Source organism: Podarcis tiliguerta (assembly GCF_965153285.1).
Source record: "Podarcis tiliguerta genome assembly, chromosome: 1".
NCBI classification, from domain to species: domain Eukaryota; kingdom Metazoa; phylum Chordata; class Lepidosauria; order Squamata; family Lacertidae; genus Podarcis; species Podarcis tiliguerta.
In genome coordinates, this window is record NC_139534.1 from 95607235 (window position 1) to 95626493 (window position 19259).

General features: G+C 45.1%; 1 protein-coding gene and 1 long non-coding RNA gene across 2 annotated transcripts in view; both read right to left on the reverse strand.

Moving 5' to 3' along the window:
• Window positions 1-19259, reverse strand: part of SPRED1 (sprouty related EVH1 domain containing 1) — an 85222-nt gene that overhangs the window by 32859 nt on the left and 33104 nt on the right. The window lies entirely within an intron of this gene.
• On the reverse strand, window positions 1531-13173 carry LOC310683776. Its single transcript, XR_014514532.1, has 4 exons — window positions 9761-13173; window positions 6563-7756; window positions 3910-5695; window positions 1531-3769 (listed from the first exon to the last, which is right to left on the reverse strand). It is a non-coding gene; the product is annotated as an uncharacterized lncRNA (long non-coding RNA).

The window sequence follows — 19259 nt, forward strand, 5'->3', positions numbered from 1 at the left end:
AGTACCTCTTAGTTTTTTTTAAATAACCCACAGAAGTTTCCAATATGTCAATTAAAGTTACAAAGGTCAGAGTTGAAAGGATTGTATGCATACCTCATCTTTCTAAAATGCCTAGAGGATGTTGAGTTTATTTGTGTTTCTATTCTTTTATCTGACAAGCGTAAGTTTAGGATGTTGACGAATGTCAGTTTTCACAGAACAAACTAGAAAAAGGAATCCCAAAAATGACATTCTCCCCCTTAAAGCAGGAAAAAGGATCTCCCGTCCTCAACTTCAGAAGGAAAGTAAATTCAGTAAAGTTCCAAGTTAATGGTCTATTTTTTCCTCTCTCATGCGAAGCAGTGTTACAGAACACTATTCCAGTTTAATCAGGCAAAATGCTATGGACGTGCTTCTATCACCGTGAGCTCAAAAGGAACCCAGAAATCCAGAAGAGGAGAAACATGAATTAATGAGCAAACTACTATAAATAGTAAAGTCTTTTTCTTTGCTACAATTCTACTCATAAAATTCATCACTACGTAGAATTGGCTCGCATTTCAGGTAGGATCTATCTATCAGTATCTTGAAATATTTGGGTTTGGTGAGAAAGTAATAAGAGGAGTAAAGGAGTGACAGACCAATTCAACTGCTTGGTTGCACTATAAAGAAAATTCAAATTTGTACCGAGAGACTCTGAATGCAAAGTACTCTTGGCAGGCAAGCTTTTCTTTTGCCTGACTTGTACATGAAGAAAGTATTTCTTCTTCTACTAGGCTTGTTACTGTACAAACCTGAAACCCATCTTCTGTGATTTTGAGGTGTGGAAGACTCTGCTGAATAATGAATCTCACACTGGGGCTGTCATTATCATAATCAACTGTTTTCAGCAAAAAATAATTTCACAGATGCACCTCCCTTCTTCCTGAGAGAATCCAACGCAGCAAGTATGAGCACAGAATTCAAATCTGGAAAAGAGTGGGGGCCTGCTAGAACAATATTTCATCTGCCCGCTAGGGAGAATTGGGAACAGGTCATGGGCTCCCTCCCTCCCTTTCCTTTCCCAAATCCTGAATGCCAAATCATCACTAGGAAATGCTGCAGTTGTTGGAAAGCAGATCTTTCTGAAACTGCAGCATTATGGTTCAACTTCATTCTGGGTGAATCACAGGAAATAAATTGTGGGGATTTGCCTTGCCATTTTCTACGCGCTTCTCTCCTTTTGTTGCTTCTGTCTGCTCAGTATCTTCTGCAGTTGCCACCTTCAATTCACTCTTGTAATCAGTGCTTAACATTGTGGCCCCACTCTCCCAATGAAGAAGAAGCTCCTGCTGTGCTCCTTCTATTGAACATATTTAGCAATATCCTTGGTGTGGGTGAAAGCCTTTGAAGAAGAATGAGTTGGCTGACCATATTGCTGTCAATATATTGCTTCTCAACTGCCATCTACCTGGCAAAAGAACACTTGTACATCCCACTCACTCTCAGAAACTCTCAGCATCATCACATTTCTACCTGTGGTGCCCTGCCCTGGCTCGCCCAAGTACCTTCTCCTTCCTTCCTTCCTCTCTGCCCAAGATTTTCCGTTTGCAGTACTAAAATCAAAACCAAATACTTTGCTCTTTTCCTCTCTCCCCTCTTAACTCCTTGTCTCACTTGAAGAGTTGACTACCTGTAGTCCCTGACTCCACAATGACCAAGTGATCCCTTGATCTCCCTACTCCTGATTGCCACCTTCCCCACAATTATCCTGCTCTTCACCCTCTTGCTACTCCATTTAAATATGCCAGTCTCCAATTCTGCTCAGAAAACAATCCGCTGGCCCTTCCTCCTTCTCCTGCTAATCCCAATTTTCCTTGTATTTTTATATCCAAATTCTTTGAGCATGGGGTTGAAGGGGGCTCATGCAAGAAATCCCTGAGACAAAGAGCTCCTCATTTTGCTTTTGGACTGCTATGGGTTCCTCTAGTCTTCCATCTGAGTGGAGTTCTCAAAATTGTCTCAAGTCTTTATCTAAAGAGGTCTCTCTAGAGTCTAGGTCAGGGGAAGACAACCTAAGGCCCAGGGGCCAGATGCGGCCCAATCGCCTTCTCAATCCGGCGCACAGACGGTCCGGGAATCAGCGTGTTTTTACATGAGTAGAATGTGTGCTTTTATTTAAAATGCATCTCTGGGTTATTTGTGGGGCATAGGAATTCGTTCCCGCCCCCCAAAAAATAGTCTGGCCCACCACATGGTCTGAGGGACGGTGGACCGGTGCACGGTTGAAAAAGGCTGCTGACCCCAGGTCTAGGTCAACTGGGACCTTGACAGTATAAGAGTGCAGCTACAGGATGATATCCAATTGTAGCATTCTGCTTGCACAAAGGACTTCCTTTTATCTTCCTTACACTTCCTCTTCTGTCTCCTGCAACCCTTGTGCACCTTGGGAGCAGATGGGGAGAAGAGTAAGCTCCAGAGTGGAAGGTGAAGCCCCAATGAGTCCACTGGCATGACACTGGATCTTGCCCTAAATCTTTAAAATCTGTAAAATGGGACTAAAAATCATCCCTTGGGGCTGTTTGGATAGCAAATGTATAAAGAACGTTATGTACTCAGCACCTTAATTCGCAAGACACAAGAGCATCTAGCACAGGGGTCGGCAAGGTTTACCTTGCCGGGGTCAGTTCACTCCAGCGGAGATCCCTCCATGGGCCGGTTCGCGTGGCCGCAATTTCCGGCGTCTGCGCAGACATGATTTCTGGCGTCTACGTCTGCACAGACACAATTTTTGGCATCTGAGCATGCGCAGACGTGATTTCCGGCACTGCAGAAGTGAGTTCCCGCGCTGGGCTGGTTTAGCACAGCGTGCGGGGACTCGCCGAGCAGGCGGCTCGGTTCAAGGGTGGCTCATGGGCTGGTTAAATGACCTCCCCTTGGGCCGCTTAGGTTGCCTACCCCTGATCTACAACAATTTACCAATTGCTAACAAACATTCATTGCTCCTCATGTTAGTTTTTTTTAAGTAAGGTAAATAATGTTTTCATTTTGATTATTTAAAAAGGAAAATGTTGAATTATTTCAGCCAACCAACAGAGCTCTATTGTTTAAGCATTAACCATATATGAAGAGATGCAGAGTAGCTGTACACATCCCAAAGGTGACACTTCCTTCTGTAACAATACTTACCTGGCTGCAGCTATTAAGATATATTTGTGCACAGACATGCGTTTGTGTGTTGTGCTCTTCTTGAATTTGCTGGGCACTGATGCATTGCAATCTCATCACTACTTCTGTCTATAGTTCCACTCGCCGGGAACATTGGTCAGCAGTCATGGGCCAGGCATCTTTCAGAGAAGCTAGCATATATCTTCTCATTGAGAGTTTCCTGGATCACTATTTGACAATCACATTAGGAGAGTAGTAAAAGTATAGCATCTTCTTTCTTTTTTGCTGGAGTAAAAGGAGGACACTACTTACAACAACTTGATTTACTATGCTTCTCACTTACTAATAGAAAGATAACTTTATCTATGTTTCTGTACCAGGCCCTCTCAGATCCTTTCCAGGTTTCAGCCACTGCTCCACCCTCTTCTGAAAATGATCGTGGTAGTTTGGAAAAAAATTGCTATGTATGATAACCAAGACCTTATCCTATCGTAGCAGCTGTCATATGGGCTGCCATGTGGGGCTCTATTAATGTGCAGACAATTTTGATCTACTTGGTTCTGGGCCTAGTATGTATTTCACCCTCTGCTTATGAGCTCTTGGTATCAATTTTCAATTGATACCAGGGGTCGCCAATTGTTTTCTAGTCCAACATTTCCCAACCTTGGGCCTCCAGCTGTTTTTGGACTACAACTCCCATAATCCTCAGCTAGCAAGACCAGTGGTCAGGGATGATGGGAATTGTAGTTCGAAAACAGCTGGAGGCCCAAGGTTGGGAAACACTGTATCTAGTCCACCCAAATGACAACTCGTGTTCTGATCCTGATAAGATTCCGGATGCAATCCGCACGGCCTATGGACAATTGCTTAGTATGCAGGACATCAAGCAATACTTCCAGTTCCCTCAGGCAAACGGGTCGGATAGCAGTACAAGATGTTCCGCTAGCTATGACACAAACGTACTTGCTAAAGCGAAATTCTAACCTCTGGCCAGCAAAAAGACAAGTCTCCCGAGAGCAGTCAAAGATAAACAAGGCTACTTTTATTTAGGGAAGGAGGATCTTTATTTAAGGAAGAGGAAGGAAGTGTCTGTTGTCAGCCTGCACCAAGCGGGGGACAGGCCACCAAGAAGCCTATATCCCGGAACAGAAAGTCTTTGTGCTGTGTTTGCTAGATTGTAACCCAATGACAAAGAGGCTCCTTCTTTTAAAAAATAAATAAATCGTATTGATTCCAATTCCATATTAGATGGTTTACAAATGGAACTGCATCATTATAAAAGTTTCCTACATTCCATCACCTTCTAGCCCAGGGTGACCAATAGAACCAAGGCCTGAGATCTGTGGCAAGGACTGGCTTGAGTCTCAGTACTTCCATCCAAGTTTTATGGGAGCAAAGTAAAGGGGCTGAGGTTTGGGGCATACTGTAGTTGGGAGGGGACAAAACTGGGATTTGCAGGGCCTTTATATCCTCTGTTCCCATGGTGTCCATCAATACTTTTATTCAACTCATAAACGTAAATGACTACCATTAATTTCTATCAGGAAGAAGAACAAAACCCTGGGGAAGCATTGCAAATTCCCACCACCATTAATACCGGTTGGCTTAGCCACTGCCACTGTGAGCCAACTGGAATATAGGTGAGGTCCTGCTTCTGGTTAAACATTCAATATTTTCTACCTCAGGTTTCCTGCTCATAAAGATGACATTTAAGACCTAAAAGGCATATGCTACAACCCAGCTCGCAAAAGATAAAGGATTCTGAGCTATGCCTGGATGAAAATGTACATAGTAATAATATATAGACCTTCAATCAAGAGTGGGATATAAATATATTAAATAAATTTATTTAGTTAACTCTCAGTCAAAGAAGTGGAATAGATTCAAGAGGCTTAGTATCCTCCTTCATAGGAGAAAAGCCAATACCACCGCTCCGATACGCCAAAAGACAGCAGCAGTATGATATATCAGGAAAAGAGGAAGTTAGAGAATAAGCAGTCCATTTCACAAAGTTCGGTTTAGATGTAACACACATTCCACTCTTCCCTGGTGGACAAGAAGAGGAGATCTGAAACTTCTGCTTCCATTCTAAATGATCAATTGTTTCCACATGTCTGAATACAGAAAACCATGGTTGGGCAGTATTATGTTTTCGGAATAAGTCTGAATCTGAAGCCATGGTTTGCTCCTGGTGTCTGGATATCACAGGGAACTGTGACTTGTTTAAAATGGGAAGTAAATGATTCTAATTTTTCTCCTTCACTGGCATGAGAAAAAGGAGAAAGCATGCAAATCTAAAGCTGCATTTACTTTTAATATCCTGTTATGTTACAAGCTAGTGTTTAAAAGCCTAACCAACTTAGGCCCTAAGAACATGAGAGGTCCCCCTCCTTCCCTATGGGCTCTCTTGGGTGTGACAATCTCTTGGTACTTCTGCTGCCCTCAGAAGTTCAGGGGTGGCAGTGGCCTGGGAGAGCCTATTCTCTGTGGCAGCGCCTACGTTGTTGAATTCCCTCCCCATGGAGATACACCTGTCACCTTCACTATACAGTTTTCGTTGAAGACACACCTCTTTACTCTGGCCTTTGATGCCTGAGATGTGTGTTTTCAGGACCCACCCTACTCCTGAGACTGTAATTTGTTTTAACCGTTTTTAATACTGAATTTTAAATAATAACAAAAACAATTTATTATTTATACCCTGCCCATCCTGCTGGGTTTCCCCAGCCACTCTGGGTGGCTCCCAACAGATTAAAAACAGAACAAAACATCAAATATTAAAAACTTCCCTAAACAGGGCTGTGACAGCATTGTTGTGATATGCTGGTGAAGGGTGAGCAATAAATCTAAATCTAAATAACAATAACAACAACATACTCTAATGAACAGTGGCCCTCTTGTCTTAGAAAGAGGTATCACATTTACAAAAGGGAAGACAAACCCAACATTTAAAAATGGAAGCAGCGCTGGGATAAGTTAAAGCTATGATTGATTTATCCACACGGCCTCATAAGAACATACCGTAACAACAGGCCTGAGGTCCATCTAGTCCAGTGTCCTATTTCACATAATGACCAACCGGATCCCTCTGGGAAGCCTATAAAAGTAGTAGTCTTTTTCTGTTGCAGAACCATGGCAACTGGTATCCGTCTGGTTCCTAAACCTCCAAAGCATTTTTTTTTTTAGTGGGGGAGAGTGCTAAGGGCATGGGGGTGCAAAATAGCAAAAATTACCTCCTTTCCTCTTCTGTTAGTGGAAAGGATCTTCAAGGAATCAGAATGCTTGTGCCCATTTAAGGGCACTCACTGGAAACAATTCTCTGTTCTCCTATTCTTGCTCTAAATGAAGTAGCACCAGCTCTTACGGATGAGCAAAGGAAAGCTGGTCATTTTTAACCACTCTTTTTTTTTAGATTTTCAACTGTTCTTATTTCTACCATTTGCATGTCTCATTTTATCAATTTATACTCACTGAACATGTGCTTACTAGAGAAGCACCTGTGCAAATTTGGTATTATAGTAGAGAAAACAAATGAAAAGCATTTCATTCACAATACAGATTTGTTATTCTTAATATTAATTCCCCAAGCCAGCAGTTCCCAAACTCAGAAATACAAGGCTATGTAACTTTCCCAGCCAATTTACCAAACCTAGAACAAGAACAAGAACATGGACTTTGGCAGACTTGACTGAAGCTAAAGAAAAATGACATTAAAAAAGTACTTTAACAACACCTGGCCTGAAAGGAAATACGTTGTTTTCTAAAAATACAGAATAATTATGTTTAGAAAGTCAGGTGTTCTTCTACTCTCTCTTTCAGAACAGCTCTCGCTGCAAGTTACAGAACTCTGGTTTAATGCAAAGGAAATTCTCACTTAGCATTTGTGGTCAGTTTTAATCATTCGTAATTATTTTTGCCTCTCAGTACCAGAATCTGGCATGGCAGGTACTTTAAAGGTTTTCTTCAGATTAAGGCAACTCTTCCCTGATGATAAGAGTGTTACGATCTTTACACCGTGAATGAGCTTTTGCAAGGCATTTGTGGTCATTTTAACAAGTAAGCCACATTGATTGTATATGGCAGATAACAAAGTAGCAGTGTTAAAATAAACTAAAAGGGAGCAAGGGGGAAGAAAGGAAGCAAAATAATGATGTTTAGAAAAAGATTTTACGGTCAGAAATTAATTACTGCTCACCACAGCTAGCAAAACAAATGGGATATTTTTACAAGCCAAGATGATTTGCTATGGCAAGTTAACTGCTGTCCTTGTCCATTGTAGGTATTTCTTTGATGAGCCTCACCCAGGAGGTGACATTAGAGTACAGCTTGCAGAGGAAAGCTGATATGGTCCAACCACACCCCAACTGCAAAATTGTCACACCTGTTGCACTGGCAGCTTTGCTCAATGTTCTGGAGTTGGGGATGGGCAGAACCAGGAGGATGGATGTGGTGTCAGGACCATGTCAGTCAGATGGCCCCATTATTCTTCACTCAAGTGGAGCCCCTTTCACTCAAGGAACACCTAGAAGGGCTTCTGTCTAAACTGGTTCATTCCATTTTGTCTGCTGCGTGATATCATTTATAGGCCAATCAGAAGCTCTCAGCTGAAGAATTCCATAAAGTGGAATCACTTACCGTATTTTTCGTCCCATAGGACGCTCCGTCCCATAGGACGCACCTACGTTTTTGGGGGGGAAATAAAGGAAAAATTTTTTTCCCTTTATTTCCCCCCCAAAACCAGGTCGGGGAACAGTGGGATGGCGGCGCTGCGCCTCCCCGCTGTCCCCCGACCTTGTGGGGCTGGCCGATGTCTGCCTGGCGCCAGGGCGCTCTGCTGCAGGGCGCCCCATGCGCCGGGCGGCAGGCTGCCGCCCGCAAGCCTTGCGCGCCGGGGGGAGTTCTCCCCCGGTGCGCGAGGCTTGCTGGCACTTGCGCGAAGCACGGGGCGTCCTCCGAAGGGCGCCCCGTGTTCCGCGCTGCAGGCTGCCGTCCGCAAGCCTTGCGCGCCGGGGGGGAGTTCTCCCCCAGTGCGCGAGGCTTGCCGGCACTTGCGCGAAGCACGGGGAGTCCTCCGAAGGGCGCCCCGTGTTCCGCGCTGCAGGCTGCCGCCCGCAAGCCTTGCGCGCCGGGGGGGAGTTCTCCCCCGGTGCGCGAGGCTTGCCGGCACTTGCGCGAAGCACGGGGCGTCCTCCGAAGGGCGCCCCGTGTTCCGCGCTGCAGGCTGCCGTCCGCAAGCCTTGCGCGCCGGGGGGGAGTTCTCCCCCGGTGCGCGAGGCTTGCCGGCACTTGCGCGAAGCACAGGGAGTCCTCCGAAGGGCGCCCCGTGTTCCGCGCTGCAGGCTGCCGCCCGCAAGCCTTGCGCGCCGGGGGGGGAGTTCTCCCCCGGTGCGCGAGGCTTGCCGGCACTTGCGCGAAGCACGGGGCGTCCTCCGAAGGGCGCCCCGTGTTCCGCGCTGCAGGCTGCCGCCCGCAAGCCTTGCGCGCCGGGGGGGAGTTCTCCCCCGGTGCGCGAGGCTTGCCGGCACTTGCGCGAAGCACGGGGCGTCCTCCGAAGGGCGCCCCGTGTCCCGCGCTGCAGGCTGCCGCCCGCAAGCCTTGCGCGCCGGGGGGGGAGTTCTCCCCCGGTGCGCGAGGCTTGCCGGCACTTGCGCGAAGCACGGGGCGTCCTCCGAAGGGCGCCCCGTGTTCCGCGCTGCAGGCTGCCGCCCGCAAGCCTTGCGTGCCGGGGGGGAGTTCTCCCCCGGTGCGCGAGGCTTGCCGGCACTTGCGCGAAGCACGGGGCGTCCTCCGAAGGGCGCCCCGTGTTCCGCGCTGCAGGCTGCCGTCCGCAAGCCTTGCGCGCCGGGGGGGGAGTTCTCCCCCGGCGCGCGAGGCTTGCCGGCACTTGCGCGAAGCACGGGGCGTCCTCCGAAGGGCGCCCCGTGTTCCGCGCTGCAGGCTGCCGCCCGCAAGCCTTGCGCGCCGGGGGGGAGTTCTCCCCCGGTGCGCGAGGCTTGCCGGCACTTGCGCGAAGCACGGGGCGTCCTCCGAAGGGCGCCCCGTGTTCCGCGCTGCAGGCTGCCGTCCGCAAGCCTTGCGCGCCGGGGGGGGAGTTCTCCCCCGGCGCGCGAGGCTTGCCGGCACTTGCGCGAAGCACGGGGAGTCCTCCGAAGGGCGCCCCGTGTTCCGCGCTGCAGGCTGCCGCCCGCAAGCCTTGCGCGCCGGGGGGGAGTTCTCCCCCGGTGCGCGAGGCTTGCCGGCACTTGCGCGAAGCACGGGGCGTCCTCCGAAGGGCGCCCCGTGTTCCGCGCTGCAGGCTGCCGCCCGCAAGCCTTGCGCGCCGGGGGGGAGTTCTCCCCCGGTGCGCGAGGCTTGCCGGCACTTGCGCGAAGCACGGGGCGTCCTCCGAAGGGCGCCCCGTGTTCCGCGCTGCAGGCTGCCGCCCGCAAGCCTTGCGCGCCCAGGGGAACTCCCCCCAGGTGCGCAAGGATTGCGAATAGCTTCCTGGAGCCTGGAGAGCAAGAGGTGTCGGTGCGCACCGACGCCTCTCACTCTCCAGGCTTCCGCGACAGCCTGCATTCGCCCCATAGGACGCACACACATTTCCCCTTCATTTTTGGAGGGGAAAAAGTGCGTCCTATAGGGCGAAAAATACGGTACATTGTATTTCCATTGTATATCCTGCTCCATCTCACAGACCTGAGTAGCTTGCACATATACATTTGAAATGACAGAATTATTGTTGGGAGGAGAAATGTGTCTCCAGTTGCCCTTCTTCCTGTGGGTGGTGACCGGTGCCAAACTATTTGTCCTGTCTTCTCTGTAGTAACAGAGCAGCTGACTGTCGCAGGAGACTTATTTCTGGAAGGGAAAAGGAAGCAGGTTCCTGCATTTTCCCTCACACATCTCATTATTCAACTCCCTTGCCTTCATGTTAGGCCATTTTAGCCTCCATCTTCTGTATCAGCCTCCCTTAACCTGGTGCCTTCCAGATGTTAAGACTGCAATTCCTATCACCCCCAGTCACTGGCCAAGCTGACTGGGGCTGATGGGAGTTGTGGTCCAAAACACATGGAGGTTGGCAAAGGCCAGATCAGGGGTAGCCAACATTGTGCCTGCAGAAGCCTTCCCTGCTACCTATAGGCTCTCCTACCCCACTGCAAGTAGGTCTGAAAGAAGAATAATTATATTGTACCCAACAGATGGGTTGCAGTGTATGTTTCCTTGTGATGTATGTGGCGCACACAACAGTTTCTCCTATTTGCCAATGGGCCCAAAAATATTGGTGACACTTGCTCTAGATTACTTAAGTCCTCAGCCTGCTTCCTGTATGAGGTTTTAACTATTTAACACGCAAACTGATTATTTTCCCTTCCTGCACAGAAACTGGATTGTGAACTATTTATTTCCCTTAAGGAACCAAATGTTCCAAACCGCCAAGCCAGCTCAATCAGTGTTAGTGGTTTTGCTGCCACAAATTTAATACATTATATATGGATGATAGATTATATAGATCTATATATAGGATGAACAAGCTAATTTATTTTAACTGGAAAATACTTGTATAAAATATTTGATCAAAAAGTTCTCCAATTGGGGCACCAGTTTCTTTGTGTTACTTTGGCTGCTAATGTGAGAAAATATTCTTTTCTCTAATATTTTGTTACATTCAACAGACTGGTTGTGTCTGAAATATAAGTGTCAACATTAGATAGGATGCTACCCATCTCTTTGAATCTCTTGACAGAATATAATCTCAATCTTCTTTCATCAACTATGTGGAGGAATCCTTACCCAGATTGAAACAGTGTGTGCGCTCACCACTTCATATGTTAACTCACATAAAGTGGGTCCACACAAAGAAAGGGGTGGCTAAGCCCCACAACCTTTAACAGGGGGCTTCCTCCCAACACCCCCACAGTAGACCCAGATGTCTATAGGGGGAAAGCCTATGCACAAAATACACGAAGGAGCTTTCGTCCTGTGACGTTTTCCTGCTGAAAACCTCAAGCTGCTGTTTGCAGCAAAAAACAGTCTGGTGTCTGGTGTGTGTGTGTGTGTGTTCAAACAGCACAAGTGAGGGAAGGTAATTTCTAAATCCTCTGGCTGTGCTTATTCACTGGCTAGAGCTCCTGCAGCATGGCATTAATACAGATCAAACAGGGCTGTTGCAAGGATGAGTATGGACATATGTGAAGTGCTCTTGGAATGTGCTGGTCAATGCTAGGTATTTTTTACTCTCCTCTTCTCCCAGCTAAACCTGCCTATCTGTGTGGTAAACAATAGCTACCCACCAGGCAGATGACTCAAATGAGACCTTGGTGGCCTTGGCCTCTACCGTCCTCCGTTTCCACCTTGCAGAGTGCCTTTCATGCCCACCCCTAATTTACTTTCTCACTGCAGTTGCCGCTTACAACCCCATCAGTCTCTCTTCCCATGACCCTGAGAGTGAGACACCAGTTACCGAAAAGAAGCCACCAAGATAACAGAGCCCTTCCTCTTTTCACTGGGACTTTTCTGCAACCCAAGTGCTGATCTCAGCAAAGCGAGGCCAGTTGTGCAAGAGAGGCCGTGGGAAGGGAGATGGCAAACAAGGGAGGAAGGGAGCACCTGCACTAAAAGAATCTTTAATATCCCTTTGACCCCTGCACAGATATAAATGTGAAAGTCACTACGTACTTCTCCTTTGCAGTTTGCTGGCACTGAGTCGGGAGGAGGAGAGGAAGTAAATGTTTAAAGCAGGACAGAGGTGAAAGTGACTTGAGAAATACTGATTGGTTCTTCATTAAACTAAAACAACGTGGCACTTTTTATTTATACAGATATCTAATGTTAGTTCCCCAGGCTATTTTACATGTAGAAGGCAAGGAAGCATACATTTTTTAAGGTGCCTTGGTATAGTTATGTCTGTTTACAGAGCCCGAGTCATTCTTTGTATGAGCTTCTCACACACCAGGAAATACACACCAAATCAAACAGTTAAATGCAAATACTCAAATGTAAATACGGCAGACAAGATCATATTGCTTAAACAGTTCCAGCCGCGGCAATAGCTAGGTTATGTAACGAGCATTAAAACTACCTCAAATTTAGAGGTCCACAACACAGAGGGTAAAACATGTGCTATGACTACAGAACATTCAAGGTTCAATCCCTGGCATGTCCAGAAAGACCTCTTTCTGAAAACTTGGATCTCTGTGGGTTGGAGACACTTTCCTCCAGTGATTTCACTTCCATTTACAGGATTGGTTCCAAATAATAGAAATGTTGACTGTGCCCCAATCCCATGAAAGCTGGTCTGTGGAATGCCACAGTATTTAACACCTGTGTGAAGCTACTGGGGGCCATCATTAGATCTAGAACAAAGAGACACTGGTATGCTGATGGGACCCAGCTCAGTTTCTCCGCAACATCTGAATTAGAGGTCATGCACATCGTAAACCAGTGTCTGGATGCAGTTATGTGTTGGATGAAGGCTAATAAACTGCAAATGAATCTTAGCAATGGATGGTTCATTCCCAGGTGTGGGAATTGGGCTGTGCACCTGCACCTGTGCACATCCTCTGAAGGAGCAGGTATGCAGTTTGGGTGTGCCCCTAGATCCATCACTGTCACAAGATGCCCAGCTTTGAGCACTTATTATCAACTTTGGCTACAAACTTTGGATAGCCTTGTCATGGTGGTCCATGCAGACATCACTGTAATGTGCTGTACACAATCTAGATTACTGTAATGCACTGTATGTGGGGCTAACCTTGTGCCTAATTTGGGAGCTGCAGCTAGCACAAAATGAAGCTGCTTTGGAGCACAGTGAAACACACAATTTTGGGTTGCAGATGCACTGGTGTTGAAACATCTGCACTAGCTGCCTATTAGCTACCAAGTTTTGGTGTTGACATTTAAAACTCCAAACAACTTGAGACCATGGTACCTAGAAGACTGCTTCCTCCAGACCAAACCGGGCCTTAAGATCTTCCAAGAAAACCACTTTGTGACCAGTGGATTGTCACTTGGTGACAATACAGAAATAAGCTTTCTAAATGCCTCTTAAAGACATATGTGTTTACCCACTGTTTTTTCCCCTTTAGAAATGTTTATGGGTACTCTCATTTTCCTACTCATATTGAAATACTGCCCCTCAATGAGGCCAAACTTAAGATTCACAAAATATATAGGGGTATGCATACCCCCGTGTCTCCCCCAGAAAAAAAGCACCGTGTTTACCCATTTTGGCTCCTGGACTCTGATTCCTAATTTTTAATACAACTTTTTTATATACTCAGTTTTATTTATAGTTTTATTCTACTTTGGAAAAGTTTTTGATTGCTCTGTTTTACATGCATTTATATTGATTTTATTATGCTTTATGTAAGCTGCTTAGCTGTCTCTTTTTATATTAAGCAGCATATAAATTTTAGAAATAAACAACAAAAAGTGGTACAGTGTTACTACTTCTATACGGAAGTGGTGGACACTAAAAGTTGACACAGTGATAAGAGACTGCTGCTTCACACTTCATTGGACAAGAGAAGAAAACTATTTTGCTGAAGAATATGGAGGGATGGTAAGAAGTCGTGAGGATGGGAAAAGGTAAACTATCAGCCCACCCCAACTGTTTACTTACCTGAGCCTGGATATATTAAAATGCACTGGAAAGCAGTTAATATCAATCAATATGATTTTTTAAAAAGCAGCCAAATTGGGGGGGGGGGGACCCACTAACGGATGAAACTACAGAAATGTGCACAAACGGTTTTAGTAGTACATGTTGCAAATTCAAAAACTAGTGTCTTCCACAAGAGCAAATACACTGTCTCTACTTGTTTTATAGCCACAACTTCAACCAGATACTATTTTCAAGCAAGTTAATTTACCATCTGCATTTTTCCACGTTATTCACAGGCTGGTGCATGCTGAAGCATCCCCCCCCCCCCATCAGTGACATGAAAGGAAATTAGAGCGTACATATTTGATTGCATGTTTCTATACAACATCACACACCTACACGGCATTCTCCAAAATGTGCACTTGCTGCAACTGTCTGAAGTAGGGAGCAATTAAACCAGTAGCTGTTCACTTTTTACAATGGAGGTGCAGTCACAATTTATATGGAAAGTGCATAAACCTACACTGGGCCTGGATAATCCATCCAGTGTAATACATTTCAGAATGCATAAAGCAGCACTATTTAATTGCGCTGATGGTTTGTTGTCTCTGGCTCGTCTCTAACACACACTGGTTTTCTCTACATTTAGTTTTGCTACTTCCTAACTTGTTTTCTACGTTTGCTGTCCTGGAATATTGCAGGGTGGGGAAACAAAGATGGAGACCCAGACCTAATGAACTTCTTTAAAGATTTTGAATTAATACTTCTACAAGAAACATGGTCAACTAGAGATATTAAAATCAATGGATTCTCCTCCTATACGAAACCCGCATTGAAAACAAACATGAAGGGCCGGCCGAAAGCAGGGTTCTGTTGTATGATCAAAGATAACTTAGGGTTTGAAATCAAGCAGCTAGAAAAATGCTTACCACTTGCACAAGCTCTACTTTTAACCCAAAAAGACGATACTTTGCTACTTGTAAATGTCTATATCCCCCCATCCAAAAACAACAGCAACAGTGATAATTGGTCACAACTAACCTTTTATATAGAAAATTTGACCGACAAATACCCAAATGCCTCATTGATAATAGCAGGTGATTTTAATGCCAGAGTGGGAACCAACAATGAACAACTATGTAGCAAACTAAACTGGAACACTGATAATGATATCGCACATGCCCTGAAAATAGGACGATTCTCCAGAGATAGGGTTGTAAACAACGAAGGCTTACGCCTACTAGAATTATGTAACAACTTTAATTTGCAGATTGTGAACGGTACAACAAAAGGCGATAGAAGCGGGGAGTTTACATACTTCTCCCCCCGAGGATGCAGTGTCATCGACTATATTCTTGTCCCTTATAATATTATAAATTCGATCATAGACCTCAAAATTGGAACGCGTACTGAAAGCGACCATCAGCCATTATTGTTGTCTATTAACTTAAAGGATGAAACCAAAATAACCAAGCACAATATCATAGAACCCTCTCAATACAAACAAATGACCCAATTAAAATGGTCCCAGGAAATGAGCGCAGCAGTGGGGCAAAAACTTACAGCCAACCTGAGAAAGCAAGTATTATCCAACTTAAAGACCGCTAATTCCTACAGCGATATTCCGAAAATTTATAATGAAATCTTCCAAATGTTCGTAGAACTCGGTACTCCACCTAAAGCTTGGGTACTTAAATATAGCGCTAGCCCTTGGTTTGATGATGAATGTTTCCAGCTAAAAAGAAAACTGCGCCAAACATTTAAAAATAATCGCACTAAACTAGAGCCCTCTTATCTTGATGAAAAAAGAAAATATCATTACATTCTGGCCGAAAAGAAACAGAAATATGCAACCCAAAAATGGCTACAATTACTCGACTCAATTCAGAGTAAAAACAACAAAGCGCTCTGGAACCTAGTGTACGGAGGATTGAAAGCCGAAAATCAACTAACTCTACCACCAATTGCAGAATCCAAATGGTCCCAATATTTTACATCTGTATTTAACAATCTACACAGTGAACTTAAAGGAAATGAAACCACTAAAAATAAAATCAATAAACTCCAGGAGTGGCCAAGGGTAGAAGAAGAGGAAATTAGAGAGATAGTTAAAAATTTCAAATCGGGGAAATCTCCTGGGCCAGACGGTCTACCAATAGAATTATTTAAGACCTATATAGATTGGTGGGCAGAACCCTTAGCTCACTTGTTTACTCTCATAGATAAATATGGGATCATACCTGAGATATGGTTAAGATCAATAATTATCCCAATCTTTAAAAATGGCGACCCAAAAGAACCAGGGAATTATAGACCGATAAGCCTATTATCAGTGATAGGGAAAATCTACGCTAAGCACCTTTTATCTAAACTCCTCACCTGGATGAAAAATCTAAATTTACCAGGGAAAGAACAAATAGGTTTCTCCAAAGGTTGCTCTACATTAGACCACTGCCTTATACTTATGCATTTGGTTGAAAAATACAGATCTCAAAGGCAATCTAAGATATATGCTGCTTTTGTAGATTTTCGTGGTGCATTCGACTCAATTGACCGCCCAAAGCTGTGGAGGAAACTCGCAGAATTAAAAATTGACCAGCGCTTATTGATTCTAATACAAAATTTATACTCTTCCAATATCTGTCAAGTCAAACTTAACACCAAAGGTCACCTTTCATCAGACATCCCAAACTCGAAAGGGGTAAAACAAGGGTGTATTCTTGCCCCCTTTCTATTTAATTTATTTTTATCAGACTTGCCAGATCACCTTCAAAAAATAGAATCACATGCCCCTAAACTTAATCAGAAACCAGTTCCTCTGTTATTATACGCAGACGATGCTGTTCTACTATCATTAACGAGCTTGGGTCTGAAACGTCTTATATCTTCTCTGATCCTTTACTGCGAATGTAACAAACTCTCTATAAATTACGAGAAGACAAAAATTTTGGTCTTCTCGAATGGTTGGAAATTAGAGAAATGGAAAATAAGAGGGCAAGAAATCCAACAAGTGAAAATCTATAGGTATCTGGGAATCTTATTCCAGAGCAATTTAGGGTGGGCAAATCATCGCACAAATGCCATAAAACAGGCAAAGTGCACCTCATCAGCAGTTGCCCGTTTTTATTATCAGAAAGGCAATCAATTTATTCCTGCGGCCAATCAGATATTCCAAGCAAAAGTGCAATCCCAGATATTCTATGGAATCCCGCTATGGGTCCAAGCATATAATAGTGATTTAAAAAAGATTCACTCCAGCTTTTTGAGACGTATTCTTGGACTCCCAGCTGCGATTAAATATGAAACAATGTGTGCAGAAATAGGCATACACACAATGGAATACTGGGCCTGGTCCACCTCAATAAAGTACTGGTTACGCTGCCATTTTCGCTGCCCTCCATCAAGTCTGCTCGCAGATTTGCTCAAAGACTCCTACAAATCAAGATGGTATCAGTACCTCGAAAAAAAGATTGAATCTTTAGGCATCGAGCTGGAGCCCCTGTACAATTCTAATGAGCAATACATTTTCCATAATATCCTAACTAGACTAAAGGATGTCGAGAGGCAAAATATTATGGCAGCTGTAAACAAAATTTGCTCTCCCATATTCTATGGTTTAAATATCTTAGCTGGCAGAGCCAATTACGTCACTAAATTAATAATCCCAGCCCAACGTAGGGCTTTTATGCTGGCCCGTTTGAATGTTTTTCCCTCAGCATTTGTCAGGGGAAGATATCAAAACATTCCCAGAAACAAGAGATTCTGCAGATGTTCTATGAATGTCCCGGACACCGTAGAGCATATTCTCTTTCATTGCCCATTGTACCGTACGCTCCGTCAACGCGTGCTGTCCCCTCTTTTGGGTGGTCTGGAACCCCAGCAAGGTGAATGTGTGGGATTCTGCCTATCCGACGTTGACCAAAGGGTAACGGCGGGGGTAGCCGAGTTTTTGGTAGCAGTTCTCCAAGGAGCAGGTTAACAAGGAAAACCACTGACTCTATATGCATATATATATATATGTATGTAGCCAACTGCTGCCTTTTTATATATATTTCAAGGCTTTTATATCTTATTTTCTCTTTTATGGTTTTATTTGTATAATGCCTAATAAAGGTTTGATAAGTAAGTAAGTAACTTGTTTTCTTCCCGAAAACGAAAATATAGGTTCACTTGTATAAATAAATATATGGACCACCACAAGACATCCTGAAGCCCTTTCACTACAGTGTATCTAGTATTTCGGTTGGTACTGTGGAATGGTCTACTTGTAACACAGGAACAAACAAGGAACTGAATTTTTTAAATTCAATACAGGGGCTCTGGTCAACTGTGTTTAGAAAACATGCATTTCTATGAATAGAACTACTCATATGTAAACATAATTTAGGTTTTTCTTCTCTTAGGACACAGCTAAATCAAGGTAAGGTGGTAAAAGCTATCACTCTAATGCATTACATGATCCCCTTTGGGGGGAGAAACCCTGATGGGTGATCTTATTCCATCAGATGAGAGGATGAGATCCCTTTCAGTTGGTTCTGGATCTCTCAGTGGTTTCATGAGGAACAAACATGGTGTCCTTCTGGGTTGCATTGCTATAATAATAATAATAATAATAATAATAATAATAAATTTTATTTATACCCCGCCCTCCCCAGCCAAAGCCGGGCTCAGGGCGGCTAACAACAATAAAAACAATCCGACATTCTAAAAACTTTTCACCATAAAATCAATCAGAAACAAATTGATGGCAACCAGCAAGCAGGACCCTGTGCAGATTGCCAGAGGAGGGGGTCAGGCTGCGCCCTGACCAAAGGCCTGGTGGAACAGCTCTGTCTTACAGGCCCTGCGGAAAGATGTCAAGTCCCGCAGGGCCCTAGTCTCTTGTGACAGAGCGTTCCACCAGATTGGTGCCACAGCCGAGAAAGCTCTGGCTCTAGTTGAGGCCAGCCTAACCTCTCTGAGGCCTGGGACCTTCAGGGTGTTTTTATTTGCAGACCGTAGGTTTCTCTGTGGGGCATACCAGGAGAGGCGGTCCCGCAGGTACGAGGGTCCTAGGCCGTATAGGGCTTTAAAGGTTAAAACCAGCACCTTAAACCTGATCCTGTACTCCACCGGGAGCCAGTGCAGCTGATATAGTACTGGATGAATGTGATCTCGCAGTGACGACCCCATAAGGAGTCTCGCTGCGGCATTCTGCACCCGTTGGAGTTTCTGGGTCAGTCTCAAGGGCAGCCCCACGTAGAGCGAGTTACAATAATCCAGTCTGGAGGTGACCGTCGCGTGGATCACAGTGGCTAGGTCAGGGCGAGAGAGATAAGGAGCCAACTGCTTAGCTTGGCGGAGATGAAAAAAAGCCGCCTTTGTTATAGCTGCAATCTGCGCCTCCATAGAGAGGGAGGTATCGAAGATTACACCCAAACTCTTAACGGACGATGCTGGCACTAGTTGCACCCCCGCAAGAGATGGGAGTTGCCCCCTCAATCCCATATTGCCCCGTCCCAGCCAGAGGACCTCTGTCTTCGAAGGATTTAACTTCAACCGGCTCCCA